The sequence below is a fragment of the Daphnia pulicaria genome, chromosome 7 (assembly GCF_021234035.1).
Source record: "Daphnia pulicaria isolate SC F1-1A chromosome 7, SC_F0-13Bv2, whole genome shotgun sequence".
NCBI lineage: Eukaryota > Metazoa > Arthropoda > Branchiopoda > Diplostraca > Daphniidae > Daphnia > Daphnia pulicaria.
This window is the reverse complement of record NC_060919.1, coordinates 18,768,030-18,790,448: the sequence shown is the minus strand read 5'-3', so window position 1 is coordinate 18,790,448 and position 22,419 is coordinate 18,768,030. Positions and strand designations below refer to the sequence as shown.

Sequence of the window (22,419 nt, the reverse complement as noted above, 5' to 3'; positions counted from 1 at the left end):
GTACACACCACCCGGGATCGAACCAAGTGGGGGGTTGGGGGTTTGAGACATTTTTTTTCCATTGGTAATTATCACACAATGTCCTCTATTAATTTGTATCGAGTGTTGGGTTTGAACCATGGCTTCGAATACTTGGTGGGTCCGATAGCGTTGCAACACGGTCCTCACCTCATACTCTAACCACTACACTATCAGAACTGATATTCAAACCAAGTTGAAACTCTACACAACTGCTGTCGTTGCGACTTTTGGTGCTTTTATCGTGCGCATCCACACACTACATCCATCCATCCCATGGCTTGCTACCGAACCTCATCGGCTCATGGTATAGTGGTTAGAGTGCTCGCTTAGCATGCGAGAGGTCCGAGGTTCGATCCCGGCTCAAGTCACCACTTTCGATTTTAATGAACTGAAAGTAATTATTGGAAATTAATGGTCGCTTATCTCGGGGATTGAACCCGAGTTCTCTAGCATGGTAAGCGAACGCTCTAACCACTGGACCACCAATTGATATCACATGTTTACTTCAACTTCAAGTGGCTCGACACACACATGTCACACACAGCTATGAAGCTCACCGTGAGAGACGAGACGCATGCCATCGTCGACTCATGATTCTGCATATAAACCCTGCTATGCTGCTATATTCCATCACCTCATGTTATAGTGGTTAGCGTGCTCGCTTGCAATGCGAGAGGTCCGAGGTTCGATCCCGGATCAAGTCACATTCAATTTTATTGAACTGAAAGTAATTATTGGAAATTAATGGTCGCTTATCACGGGGATTGAACCCGAGTCATCTGACATGGTTAGCGAACACTCTAACCACTGGACCACCAATTGACATGTGACTGTTACTTCAACTTCAAGTGACTCGGCACACACACACATGTCATCTATGCGGCTCGCCGTGAAAGACGAGACGCATGCCAACGTCGACTCACGATTCTGCATATAAACCCTGCTATGCTGCTACATTTCATCACCTCATGATATAGTGATTAGCGTACTCGCTTAGAATGCTAGAAGTCCGAGGTTCGATCCCGGTTCAAGTGACAATTTTTGACGAATTTTGAAATTTGTAATTGTTGGAAATCAATAGTCCATTTCTCGGGGTTTGAACCCGAGTACTCTGTCATGATTAGCGAACACTCTAACCACTGGACCACCATTTGATATCTGTTTGTTACTTCAACTTCAAGTAACTCGGCACACACACAATGTCAGCTATGCGGCTCACCATGAGAGACGAGACCCATGCCATCGTCGACTCATGATTCTGCATATAAACCCTGCCATGCTGCTACATTTCATCAGCATATGGTATAGTGGTTAGCGTGCTCGCTTGGAATGCGAGAGGTCCGAGGTTCGATCCCGGATCAAGTCACATTCAATTTTAATGAACTGAAAGTAATTATTGGAAATTAATAGTCACTCATACCCGGGATTGAACCCGTGTCTTCCTGCGTTGTTAGCAGACACTCTAACCATTAGACCACCAATTGATGTCCGATATCAACTTCAACTTCAAGTAGATCGGCACACACTTACACACACACACATGTCACACACAGCTATGCGGCTCACCGTCAGAGACGAGACGCAAGCCATCGTCGACTCATTATTCTGCATATAACCCATGCTATGTGGCCACAACTCATCGGCTCATGGTATAGTGGTTAGCGTGCTTGCTTAGCATGCTAGAGGTCCGAGGTTCGAACCCGGCTCAAGTCACATTCGATTTTTATGAACTGAAAGTAATTATTTGAAATTAATGGTCACTCATACCGGGCATATAATAATTATGCACCCTATTTTTCTCACGACGGGCTGAAAGTAATTCACCCGATATATTGCTACTACCGGGCGATTAATTATTCACCCAGTTTTGCTAGCGCCTGACGGGCTTAAAGCTACATTGCTCACGACAGGCTGAAAATAATCAATTCTATGCTGCTCACGCCGGACACGACATAATTCACCCTACGATGCTCACGAGGGGCTGAAAATAATTCACCCTACATTGCTCACGCTGGACACAAAAACATTCATTGTATTTCGCTATCGGCGGGCTGAAATTAATTCACCCTATTTCTTCCACGGCGGGCTGACCATTATTAAAATTACGATGCTAACGACGGGCAAAAAAAAATCATCCCACGTTGCTTACTACGGGCTTAAAATAATACACTCGATTTCACTCACGCCGGGCTGAAAATAATTCACCCTATTTCGCTCAGGGCGGGCTGAAAATAAACTCTATGCTGCTCATGCCGGACTTAAAATAATTCACCCTACATTGCTAACTCTGGGATTAAAATAATTCATGTCACATTAATCATGGCGGGCTGAAAATAATCCACTCTATTTCACTCACGGCAGGCTGAAAATATTTCATTCTATTTCCCCTTTACTGGCTGAAAATTAGTCAACCGAAGTTGATCGAGCCGGGATGAAAATATTTCGCCGTGAGTTGCTCTTGACGTGCTGAAAATATTAAACCCTTTGCTGCTCAAAGAGGGCTGAAAAATATTCACCCTATTTCACTTTCGACGGCCTGAAAAGAATTTACACCAAGTCTCTCACGACGGGCTGAAAATAGTTTGCTCCATTTCGCTCGCGATGGGCTGAAAAGAATTCACCCTACATCGCTCCCGCCAGGCTAAAAATAATTCACCCTATTTCGCTCACGACGGGCTGCAAATAATTCACTACAAATTGCTCACACCGGACTGCGAATAATTCACTCTATTTCGCTCATGACGGGCTGAAAGTAATTCACCCTATTTCACTCACAGCGGGCTGAAAATAATTCACCCTATTTCACCCATGACGGGCTTAAAATAATTTACCGTACGTTGCTCACGCCGGGCTTTAAATCATGCACCCTTTTTTCCTTCTTTTTGCTGAACATGACAATATAGATGTATGCTCTATCCAATTGGTCACGTCGAGACTTGCAACTGAACACCGCAGTTGGTGTAGTGGTCATAGCATTGGAGTGGTAATTCAAAGTATAGTGGTTCAAATCCCCTCTCGGCAACCTTTGTCTATTGAATCAATTATTCTCAATATCGATAAAGTCAAATTCTGATGTAATTTAAACGCTTTTGCTCACGCTGGGTGATAACTATGACAATGTGTAAGTATGGGCTATCCAACTGTTCACGACGGAACTTGACTACACATACCGCTGTTGGTGTAGTGGTTATAGCATTGGATTGGTATTCTAAAGGGCGATGGTTCAAACCCACTCTCGGCTAAGAAAAAACGAGGCAGTCTAAAAATATCAATCGCAAGTTGGAAATGATACAAGAGTCTCCACTGGACCATAGAACAATACTTACAATTTTGTCGCACATTAAATGACGATTTATAGCAACTCTGGCTACATTCTCTCACAACTCCAAGGCGCAGTGGTTAGAGCGTCGGAATCAAGATTCAGCGGACCAGTGTTCAAATGACACTCCAGACAGTAACCAATAATTGAAGAATACATGGGCAGGTACTCAACGGGTAAGGGATAAATAGATGGGTAAAGTAAAGTGGGAACAAATACAGTAAATATAAATAAATGTCGAGTGAAACACATCTTAATTCTGAAAAAAACACAAGACCCCGTTGCCAAATCCCTCGAAAAATTACAAGTCCAAAAAAACCTTACAACCCCAACGGGCTTACAGAGAAAAACGACAGAGTCCTTAAATGAAACCAAAATATCACGTAAAAAAGTACAAGTCCAAAATCACACCCAAAATACCCAAATAGGAATGTGTCAAATCCAACACCACCAAACTCTGAATAAATATAAGTCCCAAACATAAACCCAAATTCCACCGATACTTGGTTGCAACGAAAAAAAAATAAGTCCACAAAAAAAATCCAAAAGACCAACTGGCTCACGGTGGAAGATGTAAAAGTCCATAAATGGATGGAAAAAAAAGTCCCGGGCAGTAAGGAATTGGGCAGTGGGATTATACGAGTGGCGTTTTGCTCCATGTGTGCTGTGCTGTGCGCTTGGGTGATTGCGTCTAGCAAGGTGGTTCGCCGTCCTTGGACGGGCATCTGGTATACTAGTCTCTCGTGTATAGCCCGTGGTTCATCCCATTCAACCTTGACTTTGTCTGTGAAACTGTTTGTTTGTCGGTTTGTTTGTTTGTTTGATTTTGCATCCAGGTTTGGTGTTTGTCTGTAGCGGCGAGACGCATCCAGGTGCGAAAGATTGGGGATGAGGCGCATACATCGTTAAAGGCGCTTCACCTTCTCACACACTCATCCGTCTCTCTCATTGCGCGCTGGTGCCTTCTTGCATCTGTCGCTTCACAGTGTGTGTGTATGTGTGTGTACACCACCCGGGATCGAACCAAGTGGGGGGGTTGGGGGTTGGAGATTTTTTTTTCCATTGGTATTATCACACAATGTCCTCTATTAATTTGTAGCGAGTGTTGGGTTTGAACCATGGCTTCGAATACTTGGTGGGTCCGATAGCGTTGCAACACGGTCCTCACCTCATACTCTAACCACTACACTATCAGAACTGATATTCATTCCCAGTTGAAACTCTACACAACTGCTGTCGTTGCGACTTTTGGTGCTTTTTAGTTCGCATCCACACACTACATCCATCCATCCCATGGCTTGCTACCGATTTTCATCGGCTCATGGTATAGCGGTTAGCGTGCTCGCTCAGCATGCGAGAGGTCCGAGGTTCGATCCCGGCTCAAGTTATCACATTCGATTTTAATGAATTGAAAGTAATTATTTGAAATTAGTGGTCACTTATCCCGGGGATTGAACCCGAGTCCTCTGTCATGGTTAGCGAACACTCTAACCACTGGGCCACCAATTGATATCTGATTGTTACTTCAACTTCAAGTGAATCGGCACACACACACATGTTATCTATGCGGCTCGCCGTGAAAGACGAGACGCATGCCATCGTCGACGCATGATCCTGCATATAATCCATGCTATGCTACTACATTCCATCACTTCATGGTATAGTGGTTAGCGAACTCGCTTGGAATGCGAGAGGTCCGAGTTTCGATCCCGGATCAAGTCACATTCAATTTTAATGAACTGAAAGTAATTATTGGAAATTAATTGTAGCTTAATCGGGGATTGAACCCGAGTTCTCTGGCATGGTTAGCGAACGCTCTAACCACTGGACCGCCAATTGATATCACAAGTTTACTTCAACTTCAAGTGGCTCGACACATTCATGTCACACACAGCTATGCGGCTCACCGTGAGAGACGAGACGCATGCCATCGTCGACTCATGATTCTGCATATGAACCCTGCTATGCTGCTACATTCCATCACCTCATGTTATAGTGGTTAGCGTGCTCGCTTGAAATGCAAGAGGTCCGAGGTTCAATCCCGGATCAAGTCACATTCGATTTTAATGAACTGAAAGTAATTATTTGATATTAATGGTCACTCATACCGGGGATTGAACCCAAGTCCTCTTGAATAGTTAGCGAACACTCTAACCACTGGACCACCAATTAATATGTGACTGTTACTTCAACTTCAAGTGACTCGGCGCACACACACATGTCATCTATGCGGCTCGCCGTGAAAGACGAGACGCAAGCCATCGTCGACTCATGATTCTGCATATAAAGCCATGCTATGCTGCAACATTTCATCGGCTCATGGTATAGTGGTTAGCGTGCTCGCTTAGCATGCGAAAGGTCCGAGGTTCGAACCCGGCTCAAGTCACATTCGATTTTAATGAACTGAAAGTAATTATTTGAAATTAATGGTCACTCATACCAGGGATTGAACCCGAGGTATCTTGCATGGTTAGAGAATTCTCTAACCACTGGACCACCAATTAATATCCGATGGGTACTTCAGCTTCAAGTGGCTCGGCACACACAGACATGTCAGCTATGCGGCTCGCCATGAGAGACGAGACGCTTTCCGTCGTCGACTCATTACTTTGATTTGGCTCACGACGGGCATATAATAATAATGCACCCTATTTGTCTCACGACGGGCTGAAAGTAATTCACCCAATATATTGCTACTACCGGGCGATAACTTATTCACCCAGTTTTGCTAGCGCCTGACGGGCTTAAAGCTACATTGCTCACGCCAGGCTGAAAATAATCAATTCCATGCTGCTCACGCCGGACACGACATAATTCACCCTACGATGCTCACGACGGGCTGAAAATAATTCACCCTACATTGCTCACGCTGGACACAAAAACATTCATTGTATTTCGCTATCGGCGGGCTGAAATTAATTCACCCTATTTCGTCCACGGCGGGCTGACCATTATTAAAACTACGATGGTAACGACGGGCAAAAAAAAATTCATCCCACGTTGCTTACTACGGGCTTAAAATAATACACTCGATTTCACTCACGCCGGGCTGAAAATAATTCACCCTATTTCGCTCAGGGCGGGCTGAAAATAAACTCTATGCTGCTCATGCCGGACTTAAAATAATTCACCCTACATTGCTAACTCTGGGATTAAAATAATTCATGTCACATTAATCATGGCGGGCTGAAAATAATCCACTCTATTTCACTCACGGCGGGCTGAAAATATTTCATTCTATTTCCCCTTTACTGGCTGAAAATTAGTCAACCGAAGTTGATCGATCCGGGATGAAAATATTTCGCCGTGAGTTGCTCTTGACGTTCTGAAAATATTAAACCCTTTGCTGCTCAAAGAGGGCTGAAAAATATTCACCCTATTTCACTCTCGACGGCCTGAAAAGAATTTACACCAAGTCTCTCACGACGGGCTGAAAATAGTTTGCTACATTTCGCTCGCGATGGGCTGAAAAGAATTCACCCTACATCGCTCTCGCCAGGCTAAAAATAATTCACCCTATTTCGCTCACGACGGGCTGCAAATAATTCACTACAAATTGCTCACACCGGACTGCGAATAATTCACTCTATTTCGCTCATGACGGGCTGAAAATAATTCACCCGATTTCACTCACAGCGGGCTGAAAATAATTCACCCTATTTCACCCATGACGGGCTTAAAATAATTTACCGTACGTTGCTCACGCCGGGCTTTAAATCATGCACCCTTTTTTCCTTCTTTTTGCTGAACATGACAATATAGATGTATGCTCTATCCTATTGGTCACGTCGAGACTTGCAACTGAACACCGCAGTTGGTGTAGTGGTTATAGCATAGGAGTGGTAATTCAAAGTATAGTGGTTCAAATCCCCTCTCGGCAAACTTTGTCTATTGAATCAATTATTCTCAATATCGATAAAGTCAAACTCTGATGTAATATAAACGCTTTTGCTCACGCTGGGTGATAACTATGGCAATGTGTAAGTATGCGCTATCCAACTGTTCGCGACGGTACTTGACTACACATATCGCTGTTGGTGTAGTGGTTATAGCATTGGATTGGTATTCTAAAGGGTGATAGTTCAAACCCCCTCTCGGCTAAGAAAAAACGAAGCAGTTTAAATATATCCATCGCAAGTTGGAAATGATACAATAGTCTACACTGGACCATAGAACAATACTTACAATTTTGTCGCATATTAAATGACGATTTATAGCAACTCTGGCTTCATTCTCCCACAACTCCAAGGCGCAGTGGTTAGAGCGTCGGATTCAAGATTCAGCGGACCAGTGTTCAAACGACACTCCAGACAGTAACCAATAATTGAAGAATACATGGGCAGGTATTCAACGGGTAAGGGATAAATAGATAGGTAAAGTAAAGTGGGAACACATACAGTAAATATAAATAAATGTCAAGTAAAACACATCTTAATTCTGAAAAAAACACAAGACCCCGGTGCCAAATCCCTCGAAAAATTACAAGTCCAAAAAAACCTTACAACCCCAACGGGCTTACAGAGAAAAACGACAGAATCCTAAAATGAAACCAAAATAACACAAAAAAAAAGTACAAGTCCAAAATCACACCCAAAATACCCAAAATTGTGTCAATTCCAACACAACCAAACTCTGAAGAAACCAAGTCCCAAAAATAAACACAAATTTCACCGATACTTGGTTGCAACGAAAAAAAACCAAGTCCAAAAAAAAACACCCAAAAGACCGACTGGCTCACGGTGGAAGATGTAAAAGTCCATAAATGGATGAAAAACTAAGTCCCAGCGAGTAAGGAATTGGGCAGTGGGATTATACGAGTGGCGTTTTGCTGCATGTGTGCTGTGCTGTGCGCTTGGGTGATTGCGTCTAGCAAGGTGGTTCGCCGTCCTTGGACGGGCATCTGGTATACTAGTCTCTTCTGTATAGCCCGTGGTTCATCCCATTCAACCTTGACTTTGTCTGTGATGATGTTTGTTTGTTTGTGTGTTTGTTTGTTATCACCAAGCATCCAACTTTGCTGTTTGTCTGTAGCGGCGAGACGCATCCAGGTGCGAAAGATTAGAGACATGAGGCGCATACATCGTTTAAGGCGCATCACACTCCTGACACACATCCGTCTCTCTCATTGCGCGTTGGTGCCTCTTTGCATCTGTGCCTCACATTGTCTGTGTGTGTGTGTGTACACCACCCGGGATCGAACCAAGTGGGGGGAAGGTTGGGGGTTGGAGATTTTGTTTTTTCCATTGGTAATTATCACACAATGTCCTCTATTAATTTGTATCGAGTGTTGGGTTTGAACCATGGCTTCGAATACTTGGTGGGTCCGATAGCGTTGCAACACGGTCCTCACCTCATACTCTAACCACTACACTATCAGAACTGATATTCAAACCAAGTTGAAACTCTACACAACTGCTGTCGTTGCGACTTTTGGTGCTTTTATCGTGCGCATCCACACACTACATCCATCCATCCCATGGCTTGCTACCGAACCTCATCGGCTCATGGTATAGTGGTTAGAGTGCTCGCTTAGCATGCGAGAGGTCCGAGGTTCGATCCCAGCTCAAGTCACCACTTTCGATTTTAATGAACTGAAACTAATTATTGGAAATTAATGGTCGCTTATCTCGGGGATTGAACCCGAGTTCTCTAGCATGGTAAGCGAACGCTCTAACCACTGGACCACCAATTGATATCACATGTTTACTTCAACTTCAAGTGGCTCGACACACACATGTCACACACAGCTATGAAGCTCACCGTGTGAGACGAGACGCATGCCATCGTCGACTCATGATTCTGCATATAAACCCTGCTATGCTGCTATATTCTATCACCTCATGTTATAGTGGTTAGCGTGCTCGCTTGCAATGCGAGAGGTCCGAGGTTCGATCCCGGATCAAGTCACATTCAATTTTATTGAACTGAAAGTAATTATTGGAAATTAATGGTCGCTTATCACGGGGATTGAACCCGATTTATCTGACATGGTTAGCGAACACTCTAACCACTGGACCACCAATTGACATGTGACTGTTACTTCAACTTCAAGTGACTCGGCACACACACACATGTCATCTATGCGGCTCGCCGTGAAAGACGAGACGCATGCCAACGTCGACTCACGATTCTGCATATAAACCCTGCTATGCTGCTACATTTCATCACCTCATGATATAGTGATTAGCGTACTCGCTTAGAATGCTAGAAGTCCGAGGTTCGATCCCGGTTCAAGTGACAATTTTTGACGAATTTTGAAATTTGTAATTGTTGGAAATCAATGGTCCATTTCTCGGGGTTTGAACCCGAGTACTCTGTCATGATTAGCGAACACTCTAACCACTGGACCACCATTTGATATCTGTTTGTTACTTCAACTTCAAGTAACTCGGCACACACACAATGTCAGCTATGCGGCTCACCATGAGAGACGAGACCCATGCCATCGTCGACTCATGATTCTGCATATAAACCCTGCCATGCTGCTACATTTCATCAGCATATGGTATAGTGGTTAGCGTGCTCGCTTGGAATGCGAGAGGTCCGAGGTTCGATCCCGGATCAAGTCACATTCAATTTTAATGAACTGAAAGTAATTATTGGATATTTATAGTCACTCATACCCGGGATTGAACCCGTGTCTTCCTGCGTTGTTAGCAGACACTCTAACCATTAGACCACCAATTGATGTCCGATATCAACTTCAACTTCAAGTAGATCGGCACACACTTACACACACACACATGTCACACACAGCTATGCGGCTCACCGTGAGAGACGAGACGCAAGCCATCGTCGACTCATTATTCTGCATATAACCCATGCTATGTGGCCACAATTCATCGGCTCATGGTATAGTGGTTAGCGTGCTTGCTTAGCATGCTAGAGGTCCGAGGTTCGAACCCGGCTCAAGTCACATTCGATTTTAATGAACTGAAAGTAATTATTTGAAATTAATGGTCACTCATACCGGGCATATAATAATTATGCACCCTATTTTTCTCACGACGGGCTGAAAGTAATTCACCCGATATATTGCTACTACCGGGCGATTAATTATTCACCCAGTTTTGCTAGCGCCTGACGGGCTTAAAGCTACATTGCTCACGACAGGCTGAAAATAATCAATTCTATGCTGCTCACGCCGGACACGACATAATTCATCCTACGATGCTCACGACGGGCTGACAATAATTCACCCTACATTGTTCACGCCGGACATAAAAACATTCATTGTATTTCGCTATCGGCGGGCTGAAATTTATTCACTCTATTTCGTCCACGGCGGGCTGACCATTATTCACTCTACGATGCTAACGACGGGCAAAAATAATTCATCCCACGTTGCTTACTACGGGATTAAACTAATACACTCTATTTCACTCACACCGGGCGCATAATAATTAACCCTATTTCGCTCAGGGCGGGCTGAAAATAATTCACCCTATATTGCTTACTCTGGGATTAAAATAATTCATCTCACATTAATCATGGCGAACTGAAAACAATTCACTCTATTTCACTCGCGGCGGGTTGAAAATATTTCACTCTATTTCCCTTTTACTGGCTTAAAATTAGTCAACCTAGGTTGATCACGCCGGGCTGGAAATATTTCGCCGTGTGTTGCTCTTGACGGGCTGAAAAAAATTCCCCTTACATTGATTATGACGGGCTGAAAATATTAAACCCTTTGCTGCTCACACCGGGCTGAAAAATATTCACCCTATTTCACTTTCGACGGTCTGAAAAGAATTCACCCTATTTCACTCACAGCGGGCTGAAAGTAATTCACTCTATTTCGCTAACGCCGGGCTTAAACTAATTCAATATATTTCGCTCACGACGCGCTGGAAATAATTCAACCTATTTCACTCACAGCGGGTTGAAAATAATTATCCCTATTTCACCCACGACGGGCTTAAAATAATTTACCGTACCTTGCTCACGCCGGGCTTAAAATAATGCACCCTTCTTCGCTTATTTTCGTTGAATATGACAATATAGATGTATGAACTATCCATTTGTTCACATCGAGACGTGAAATGAAATACCGCTGTTGGTGTAGTGGTTATAGCATTGGATAGGCAACTCAAAGAATGGTGTTTCAAACCCACTCTCGACAAAAAACTGTGTAATGAAGCATATTGTCTCAATATCGATGAAGTCCAACTCCGATGTAATTTAAACGCTTTTGCTCACGCTGGGTTATAACTATGACAATGTGTAAGTATGCGCTATCCACATGGTCGCGTCGGAACTTGGTTACATACACCGCTGATGGTGTAGTGGTTATAGCAATGGATAGGTAATCCAAAGGTTGTCGGTTCAAACCCGCTCTCGGCAAAAAACAATAAGTTGCCAAAATATGTCATAAATAAATCGCAAGTTGGGTATGAATAAAGATTTGACACTGTTACAGTTTTGTCCGCACATTAAACGACGATTTATAGCAACTCTTGCAACATTCATTCACAACTCCATGGCTCAGTGGTTAGAGTGACGGATTCAGGATTCAGCGGACCAATGTTCAAATGACACTCAAGACAGTAACCAGTAAAATGAAGAATACACGTGCAGGTAATCAATAGGTAAGGGATAAATAGATGGGTAAATAAAAAGTGGGAACAAATACAGTAAATATCAATAAATGTCAAGTGGAACACATCCAAATTCTGAATAAAACACAAGTCCCCGGTACCAAATCCCTAGAAAAATTACAAGTCAAAAAAACCTTACAACCCCAACGGGGTTACAGAGAAAAACGACAAAGTCCTAAAATGCAACGAATACACCACGAAAAAAGTACAATTCCAAAATCATACCCAAATACCCAAAATTGTGTCAATACCAACACAACCAAACTCTGAAAAATATAAGTCCCAAAAATAAACCCAAATGCCACCGATACTTGGTTGTAACGAAAAAAACAAAGTCCAAAAAAAAACCAAACGACCGACTGGCTCACGGTGGAAGATGTAAAAGTCCATAAATGGATGAACAAAATAAGTCCCGGGCAGAAAGGAATCGGGCAGTGGGATTATACGAGTGGCGTTTTGCTCCACGTGTGCTGTGCTGTGCGCTTGGGTGATTGCGTCTAGCAAGGTGGTTCGCCGTCCTTGGACGGGCATCTGGTATACTAGTCTCTTCTGTATAGCCCGTGGTTCATCCCATTCAACCTTGACTTTGTCTGTGAAACTGTTTGTTTGTTGGTTTGTTTGTTTGTTATCACCAAGCATCCAACTTTGCTGTTTGTCTGTAGCGGCGAGACGCATCCAGGTGCGAAAGATTGGAGACGAGGCGCATACATCGTTAAAGGCGCTTCATCATCCCACACACACACTTTTCCGTCTCTCTCATTGCGCGTTGGTACCTCTTTGCATCTGTGCTTCACAGTGTGTGTGTGTGTATGTGTACACCACCCGGGATCGAACCAAGTGGGGGGTTGGGGGTTTGAGACATTTTTTTTTCCATTGCTAATTATCACACAATGTCCTCTATTAATTTGTATCGAGTGTTGGGTTTGAACCATGGCTTCGAATACTTGGTGGGTCCGATAGCGTTGCAACACGGTCCTCACCTCATACTCTAACCACTACACTATCAGAACTGATATTCATTCCAAGTTGAAACTCTACACAACTGCTGTCGTTGCGACTTTTGGTGCTTTTTAGTTCGCATCCACACACTACATCCATCCATCCCATGGCTTGCTACCGAATCTCATCGGCTCATGGTATAGTGGATAGCGTCCTCGCTCAGCATGCGAGAGGTCCGAGGATCGATCCCGGCTCAAGTCAACGCATTCGATTTTAATGAAATGAAAGTAATTATTTGAAATTAGTGATCGCTTATCTCGGGGATTGAACCCGAGTTCTCTGGCATGGTTAGCGAACGCTCTAACCACTGGACCACCAATTGATATCACATGTTTACTTCAACTTCAAGTGCCTCGACACATTCATGTCACACACAGCTATGCGGCTCACCGTGAGAGACGAGACGCAAGCCATCGTCGACTCATGATTCTGCATATAATCCATGCTATGCTGCTACAGTTCACTGGCTCATGGTATAGTGATTAGCGTGCTCGCTTGGCATGCGAGAGGTTCGACGTTCGAACCCGGCTCAAGTCACATTCAATTTTAATGAACTGAAAGTCATAATTGGAAATTAATTGTCGCTTATCTCGGGGATTGAACCCGAGTTCTCTGGCATGGTTAGCGAACACTCTAACCACTGGACCACCAATTGATATCTGTAGTTTACTTCAACTTCAAGTGGCTCGGCACACACACACAGACACATGTCAGCTATGCGGCTCGCCGTGAGAGACGAGATGCAAGCCACCGTCGACTCATGATCCTGCTATGCTGCTACATATTATCGGTCATGGTATAGTGGTTGGCGTACTCGCTTGGAATGCGAGAGGTTCGAGGTTCGATCCCGGATCAATTCACATTCAACTTTAATGAAATGAAAGTAATTATTGGAAATTAATGGTCGTTTATCCCGGGGATTGAACCCGAGTCCTCTGGCGTGATTAGCGAACTCTCTAACCACTTGACCACCAATTGATATTTTAATTTTACTTCAACTTCAAGTGTCTCAGCACACACACACATGTCAGCTATGCGTCTCGCCGTCGTCGACTCATGATTCTGCATTTAAACCCTTCTATCATGCTACGTTTCATCAGCTTATGGTATAGTGGTTAGTATGCTCGCTTAGCATGCGATAGGTCCGAGGTTCGAGCCCAGCTCAAGTCATATTCAATTTTTATGAACTGAAGTTAATTATTGGAAATCAATGGTCACATTTATCGGGGATTGAACCCGAGTACTCTAAGATGGTTAGCGAACACTTTAACCACTGGACCACCAATTGTCGTCTGAACCCAACTTCAACTTCGAGTTACTCGGCACACACACATGTCAGCTATGCGGCTCGCCGTGAGAGACGAGACGCAAGCCTTCTTCGACTCATTATTTCAGATTTAACCCTTGCTATTGCTATGCTGACATTTCTCATCGGCTCACGGTAAAGTGGTTAGCGTTTTCGCTTGACATGTGAGAGGTCCGAGGTTCGAACCCGGTGTAAGAGACATTTTTAACAAATTGTAATTTGAAGTTAATGGAATTTTATGGTCACATTTTTCGGGAATTGAACCCGAGTACTCTTCCATGGCTATCGAACGCTTTAACCAATGGACCACCGATTGATATACGATCGTCTCATCATACCCCAAGTAGATTGCGTTGAGACGAGACGCGAGCCGTCGTTGTTGACCCATAATTATTTAACGCATAACAGCTTTGATTGCTCGGCCCTTTTCCAACTGAAATTGGAAACATGATTGTGAATTGTTTCACCCTGTCGACTACTTATTTGCAGCACTTTTTCCCTATCTCGCCGTGTTAAAGTTTGTCGGGATGGGTCAGTTGGCTTAATTTCACGGGAAATATTTAAAATACATTAATCGATAGAGCTTTCAAAGGCGGTGACAATTGTGTGAATGGTTTTTAGAGAAACTTTGAAATGAAATAGATATTTAAGTTTTATTCTTAGAGGAACGGGAAGAGAGTTGATTCACCGGTGCCCCCTAGCGTCCAACTTAAGTTTTTGTTAATAAGTCTTAAGCTAACCAAAACAAAACAAAGTGTCGACTGCTATAACCACAACAAAACAAAGTGTCGACTGCTATAACCAAATCAAAACAAAGTGTCGACTGCTATAACCAAAACAAAACAAAGTGTCGACTGCTATTCTAGAAACGTTTGTTGTGTTCAGTTGTAAGAGCTTCTGGGACTTGGCCGCTAGGTGGCACCGGTGAAACGACTTTCTTCCCTTTCTCCTGTAAGGAAATTGCAAATATCTATCAAACTATTAATTACAAGTATAGGAACATTTATTAAGTTGACTAATAATTTTTTGTGCTTTTTTTGCTGCTGATGTAAAAAAATTTACACAGCCGACATAGGAAACCTCGAAGATTCCCGTCCTCTAGATTAAGTAGTCCATGCTCCTCCTTGCTTAGCCGCTTATCCTTGCAGGCTGCAGTGGCAGCAATTTTATTTGAATTTTTTTTTTCCTTAAGTAAGTTGACGACAAGAACCATCGTATTAAAGTTCAATTTAACTAATCGTGTTTTTACGAAGAAACAGGTGTACTCATAGCCGTTCCTAAATGAACGCTTTATTTTGTGAAGTCGTAAGAGATGTTTAGTAAAGCTTAACAAACTGACCATTTGATGGACAGTGAAACTGATCAAGAGAATACTGGGCATACCAGTTCAGTGATACCTGATGGTAATTATTTGTTATATTTTGAGTATTTTATTGTGTTTTGTGTTAATCATTAATTATAACTTTTTTATATCAGATGCCATTCATCCTGTGACAGTTCTCTCAAACCAGGTTGATAGCAAGGTTGATAGCCAAATAGTCAAAGAGAACCGTGCCAGTTCAGTGATCTCTGCTGCTGGTACTTATATGCTATTCTTTTCGAATATTTTGTGTCCTGTGTTTATGGTTAATCTTAACTTTCCTTAAATTAGATGCCATTCGTCATGTGACAGTTCTCTCAAACCAAGTTGATAGTCAAATAGAAGAAGAGAATACTGGCCGTGCCAGTTCAGTCATCTCTTGCTGCAGGTAATTATTTGCTACTCTTTTCGAATATATTGTGTCCTGTGTTTATGGTTAATCTTAACTTTTCTTAAATTAGATGCCATATGTCATGTGACAGTTCTCTCAAACCAAGTTGATAGTCAAATAGAAGAAGAGAATACTGGCCGTGCCAGTTCAGTGATCTCTTGCTGCAGGTAATTATTTGCTACTCTTTTCGAATATATTGTGTCCTGTGTTTATGGTTAATCTTAACTTTTCTTAATTTAGATGCCATTAGTCATGTGACAATTCTTTCAAACGTACCAAGTTGATAGTCAAATAGAAGAAGAGAATACTGGCCGTGCCAGTTCAGTGATCTCTTGCTGCTGGTAATTATTTGCTTTCTTTTAGAATATACTGTGTTCATGATTAATCTTATCTTTTTAAAAACCAATAGCCATCCATCCTGTGACAGTTCTCTCATACCGGGTTGATATTCAAATAGATGAAGATAATACTGGCCATATGAAGATAATACTGGCCATACCAGTTTCAGTGATGGTAATTATTTGTTATACTTTGAGTATTTCATTGTGTTATGTTTTTAACATTAATCATAAATTTTTTAGATCAGATATGCCATTCATCCTGTGACAGTTCTCTCAGGCCACGTTGATAGTCAAATAGTTAATAGTTGAAGGGAACACTGGCCGTGCCAGTTCAGTGATCTCTGCTGCTGGTTAGTTATTTGCTGATATTAAAAAAAAATACTGTGTCCTATGTTTATGGTTAATCTTGACTTTTCTTAAATCAGATGCCATTCTTTTTATGAAAGTTCTCTCAAACCATGTTGATAGTCAAAATAAATGAAGATAAGCTGTCAGCGGACACTTGGTTGTGTGGTTAGAGTACCCGCGCCGTGATTCGTTGAGTCGCACGTTCAAGTCTCTCGCTGGAAGTTCATTTTGAATTTTCGCCATTTGCGCGTAGCTGTTTCTGTTGGTTATTTAAATTCGTATTTTGTAAACGGATATGTATATGTATTGGTGTTGTGGTTAGCACGCCCGCCGTGTAATCATGAAGTCGGAGGTTCGATACTCGATCCAGACAAATGTTTTACTGATATTTTTGTTCGCCAATCAATAAAAAAAAATTATAGCAGACAACTTCATTGTTTATCTCACAATACGGCGAAACGTAAGATATTGTGTGTTACAGTTTTTGTTGTTATTCACTGTTGATTAAACTGAAAACTTTGCTGGTTCCATATATATTGAAAAGTCAAAGGTGGGATTGGTTCAATTCCATTCATTGTGAGAATTTGCATTATGAAACTGTAAAACAAGACAAATTGAACAAAATGAATGTTACACTGGTTTGGCTTAGTGATTCATGCTTTGTTTTGTATTTCTTATTCGCAGTCTTTTCATCACAAAATCTCAGGAAAGTGGAAGTGTACTGAAGAAAAGACTGCGAATAAGAATTTCTGCTGGCATGGTACAGTTTTAGGAAATAATTCTTATTCGCAGTCTTTTCATCAGCAGAATCTCAGTAAAGTAAAAGTTTGCTCAAGAAAAGACTGCGAATAAGAATTTCTGCTGGGATGGCCCAGTTTTAGTTGTTTTTTCGTATTCAGTCTTTTAAACAGCAAAATATCAGTAAAGTAAAATTTTGCTCAAGAAAAGACTGAATAACAATTTCTGCTGGGTTGGTCCAGTTTTGGGAAATTATTCTTATTCACAGTCTTTTCATCAGCAGAATCTTAGTAAAAAAAGTTAGCTGAAGAAAAGACTGCGAATAAGAATTTTTGCTGGGATGGCCCAGTTTTAGGAAATTATTCTTATTCGCAGTCTTTTCATTAGCAAAATCTCAGGAAAGTAAAAGTTTGCTGATGAAAAGACTGCGAATAAGAATTTCTGCTGGGATGGTCCAGTTTCAGGAAATAATTCTTATTGATTCATGCTTTGTTTTGTATTTCAGCATTTGATTGGTGCCTTATTCATCGATTTCGCGGTGTATTTACGACCTCCTTTAAGGCAACGAGTAAATTCTGGGTTTGAATTGTAAGGTAAGCTGATTTTCCGATACCATTTCTAGATATATTCTTTATCATCAATGTTGAAAGCTTTGTTAAGTGTGGGTACATCTTGGTTATGTGTGTCATTAATTATGAATTGATTGTGTTTTCAGTGTTTCGGTTTCATCATGTATCTTAATCTAGACTCAAGGTATCAAGTATATTTGAGCTTCTGTAGATCATTTTTGGGTTGTTGAATTTCCATACTTTGGTATCCGTCGGTGGTACGTTCGCTTCCGTACTTAGGGGTTTCAAATGTAGATTAAGTCAATTATGTTTTTGGGTTTTGAATACATGTCTGATTGATAACTATGTGCTATGCCTTGCACCTACTTAAAAAAAAAAACTGCTAGAAATCGCCAGCTCCCGGTAATTTTGTCGTCGAATTTATTTTAACAGTCATCAGCCCATGGTGTTGTGGTTAGCGTAGCGGATTACAAACAATGAGGTCGATGGTTCAAAACTGATTCCGTGAAAAAAAAATAATAAATCGTTTATTTCAAAACTGTGTTTCTTTCACTGAACTTGGTGCATTTGTGTTGCTTTTGTGTTTTAATACTAATATGTGTTTGTTTTTTTGCCATTCTTCAGCGGGATCTACAATATTCGAGTCGCCGGTTATTTCCACTTCGAGATGTCTTCCTTCTTCCTACAGCATCACAACACTCATTTCTCAAGTAAAGTACTTTCCGAATTCCATCAATTTAAAGTCCGTAGCATGTTTTTCTTAGCCTGCTAAAGACTTAAGAGTTGTGGTGTCCGACGGTTTTCAGCCAATTTGTGCTGGTCTTGGTACAGTGGTTAGCATTATGGCTTTCGACAAGTCACGATTGCGATTGAAATCCCGATCAAGTCAGCATCAAGTTGAGCGCCAATGAAAACAATTGTACTGCTGTTGCCATTTTTGGGGGTATGTCTTTTGTGTAACGAACAGTCGAGAACCGGAGAGGAGCTAACCTGCGATGCGTATTTGTTTATCAGATGTGAACCTTAACCGGGCTGTACCACTGGGATATTGAGCACCGGTTGTGTCGACGGCTTATGTTCGTATTTGTGTTTAGTTTTAAGCTTTTTGAAATTTTTGCGGTGTAAAGCCCTCCAAAAGCCCTCCAAAAAAGCCCTCCACTGATAGAAGCGAATTTTTTTTGATAAATTAGGGGTTATTTTGCTGATTTGAAAATGCCACCGCGTCGCGAATTAACACGAGAGGAAAAGGATGAGAAAAATAGGAAGGCTAGGGAAAAAAGAAGTCTCGAAGACCCGGAGGCAAAACAATTGAGATTGGCGGCTCAGAGGGAAAAGGCCAAGTTCGTCCGTGAAGAGAAGCGTCGTCGGCTAAATCCCGAAGAAGATCAGGCTGCCAAAAATTTGAATGCGCAAAGGGCGAGAGAAGACCGCCAGGCAGAGGCACCTGACGAGAGAGCGTTGAGGCAGAGGTTAGATGCGGACCGGAAAAGAGTCGCCCGTGCTAGCGAGACGGATGTTGAGCATCAAACTAGGCTGCTCGATCAACGAATCCGGCAGCAACTCCTTAGGCAGGAACAGACTAAAGAAGATGATCGTGCTCGACTGTTGGCCGAGGAGGAGCGGCAAGAAGTTCATCGGCAGGAAGAAGAAAATCGTATTCGGTTGGAAGTCGAGGAAGAGAGGCAAGCCCGCCTACTTCAAGCAGAAGAAAATCGTGCACGTGTTCAGGCCGAGGCGGAGCGGCAAGCTGCCCTTCGTCAACAAGAGGCAGCATCTATCTTGCGAGCGATGCATCAGAGACCAGCATCTGATCGCCCTAGGGTTGTTCTTGCCAATGATGCTGTGGCAGAGCGTCCAGCAAGACAACAACACCAGGCAGGAAAGGCAGCTGTTGGCAACAGAGAAACTCCTGAAGAGCAACGAGCTCGATTGCAATCCCAGGCATTGAGGATGAAAATTTTTCGGCAAGATGAATCTGAAGCGGAGAGATCAGCTAGGCTTCGCGATCAGGACTTGAGGCAAAAAGCTCTGCGCCACGAAGAATCTGCAGCAGAAAAATTTGCTCGACTTCGGGAACAGTCATTACGGCAAAAAGCTCTGCGGAACGAGGAATCGGAATCAGAGAAATCATCTAGGTTACAAGAACAGGCCCTGCGGCAAAATTCTCTGCGGAACGAAGAATCGGAAGTCGAAAAATCAGCCAGGCTGCGCGAACAGTCTCTGCGGCAAAGATATGTTCGGAATCAAGAAATTGAAGCAGAAAATGCGGCACGACTTCGTGATCAATTAGTCCGCCAGGAAGGTTTACGCGAAAACGAAACTGAAGATAGCAATCTTTCTCGACTTCAGGATCAGTCATCACGCCAGGAAGTTGTACGCGGCGGGGAAACAGCAGAGGAAAGAATAGATCGCGCTATCTCTGATAGATTTCGTTATCAAGTCAATGTGTTCGACGAAATTGAGCAGGAAGGTCGCGTTGATCACCCCGAGTACATGGCTGATTACAGAGCGACCGAGAACGAAGAAGAAACTGCTATGAGACGTGAAGAAGATCGGCTTCGAACAGAGTTACGTCGAGAACATGAAGAACAACGAGAGCGAGAAGCCGAAGAATTGCGAGCTAGAAATGCAGTTGATCATGGCGAAATTGTTCCAATTGAAAATGAAGAAGACGAAGCTCTTCGTTTGCAGTTGATGACTGAACGCGACCGGCGTGGAAATCCAAGAACTCATCGGCAGGCTTGCAAAGAAATCGTGGTAGAGGACCGCGTTCACTTGCATGACTGCGGAGATTTGACCAAGATTTGCTCGGAATGTGATGCCAAACATTTCGCGAAAGAAATGCCAAAAGACAAGAAGTTCCAGCAATGCTGCGCAAAGGGCAATGTCATTCTTCCACCTGCTAAGCCGTGTCCAGAACCATTGGCCAGCCTCTTGCAAAACCGGCACCCGAAATCGAAACATTTCATGAAGCAGATTCGGAATTACAACAGCGCCCATGCTTTCGCCTCTATGGGAGCTAAATTTTCACCGCCGCCAGGTCGCGGCCCGACCTGTGTTCGCATCCAAGGTCAGATTTACCACCAAACTACTCCTCTCGGTCAGACGGCGAATCCCAGATACTCTGATTTGTATTTTTTGGATTCTGCGCAGGCTACTGATTTCAGGGCGAATATCGAAATGAATTCGGGTTGTTGTAGAATTTTGATGGAAGAGCTGGACGCTATGCTTCGAGAAAAGAATCCTTACGCCTTGACCTACAAGATGATGCGTCAGGTTCTTGAAGAAGAATACGTTCAACGGCAAGCTGAAAATCTACCTCACTACACTGTCGGCATGATCATCACTTGCGATAGAAGAAATGTCGACCAACGAAGATACAACTGTCCAACGGTTAACGAAATTGCTGTGGTTTTTAAAAGCACTGACGGCGAACCACCAGCCTACAGAGATATTCGTGGCCATCTCTACATTCCCGTCAGAGGCCGTCGATTTATCCAGATTGACACAAAAAAGGTTATGTGTGATCCGATGTGTTACCCCCTTTTATTCCCCAACGGTGACGACGGTTGGCATATGAACATGCCTTATACCACCACCAGACGGAGAGAGAGAGATGAAGCGGCAGCAATGGCCATGATTGTTGAAGAAGATGAAGAGGAGCAGATTGATCCCTTGTGGCCCAACCTCAGAGTTTTAATTCGTGATGAAATGGCCGCAGCAGATGGCAATGCTGTGATTGAAAATGAGCCGGGTGAAGAACAAGAACCAGAAGCGGACGAGGAGAACGACGATCAACCACCGAACAGAAACAGAGGCCCACGCACAAGAGTGACGCATGCCGAGTTCTACAGTTCGCGCATGTCAGTTCGCGGTGATTTCAACAACGTTTTGGCTGGGGGTCCCGTCACTCAGATGTATTTTGTCGATTCTTACGTCAAGGTCGAGGGGGATCGCCTAGATTGGCTCAAACGACACCAGGCAGAGCTGCATGTTGAGCGCTACTGCGGACTGATGGATTACATCAACAATCGAGCGGAGAGAGCAAATTTGGAAGTTGGCTCGATCTACATTCTCCCCTCGGGTTTTATTGGCAGTCCTCGAGCCATGAAACAAAATTACCAAGACGCTATGGCAATTTGTGGAAAATTTGGCAAACCGACTTTTTTTGTGACGTTCACCTGCAATCCCAAGTGGAGGGAAATTGTTGCTAATATTCCAAATTACTTGACGGCTTCCGATCGTCCCGATATGGTTGCAAGAGTATTCCACTTGAAGAAGAAAGAGTTGGTCGACGACATCGAGAAAAAGCAAGTATTGGGTTTCGCCTCGGCCAGAATCGAAGTCATCGAATTTCAGAAACGCGGACTGCCTCATTGCCACATGCTGGTTTGGGTCGACAACCGCGACGCTCCTTCGACACCAGAGGA

The 22,419-nt window shown here is 43.1% G+C and overlaps 2 long non-coding RNA genes across 7 annotated transcripts in view; both read left to right on the top strand.

Annotated features, from left to right (window-relative positions):
• Nucleotides 1-22,419, top strand: part of LOC124348585 — a 107,468-nt gene that overhangs the window by 48,067 nt on the left and 36,982 nt on the right. The gene's annotated exons all lie outside the window — the stretch shown is intronic.
• Nucleotides 16,119-16,926, top strand: LOC124348586. 2 transcript variants are annotated; one of them, XR_006920052.1, is made up of 5 exons: nt 16,119-16,160; nt 16,234-16,334; nt 16,403-16,506; nt 16,575-16,684; nt 16,760-16,926. It is a non-coding gene; the product is annotated as an uncharacterized LOC124348586 (long non-coding RNA). The 2 variants fall into 2 exon arrangements; XR_006920053.1 differs by lacking the exon at nt 16,234-16,334 and having other exon boundaries at nt 16,124-16,160.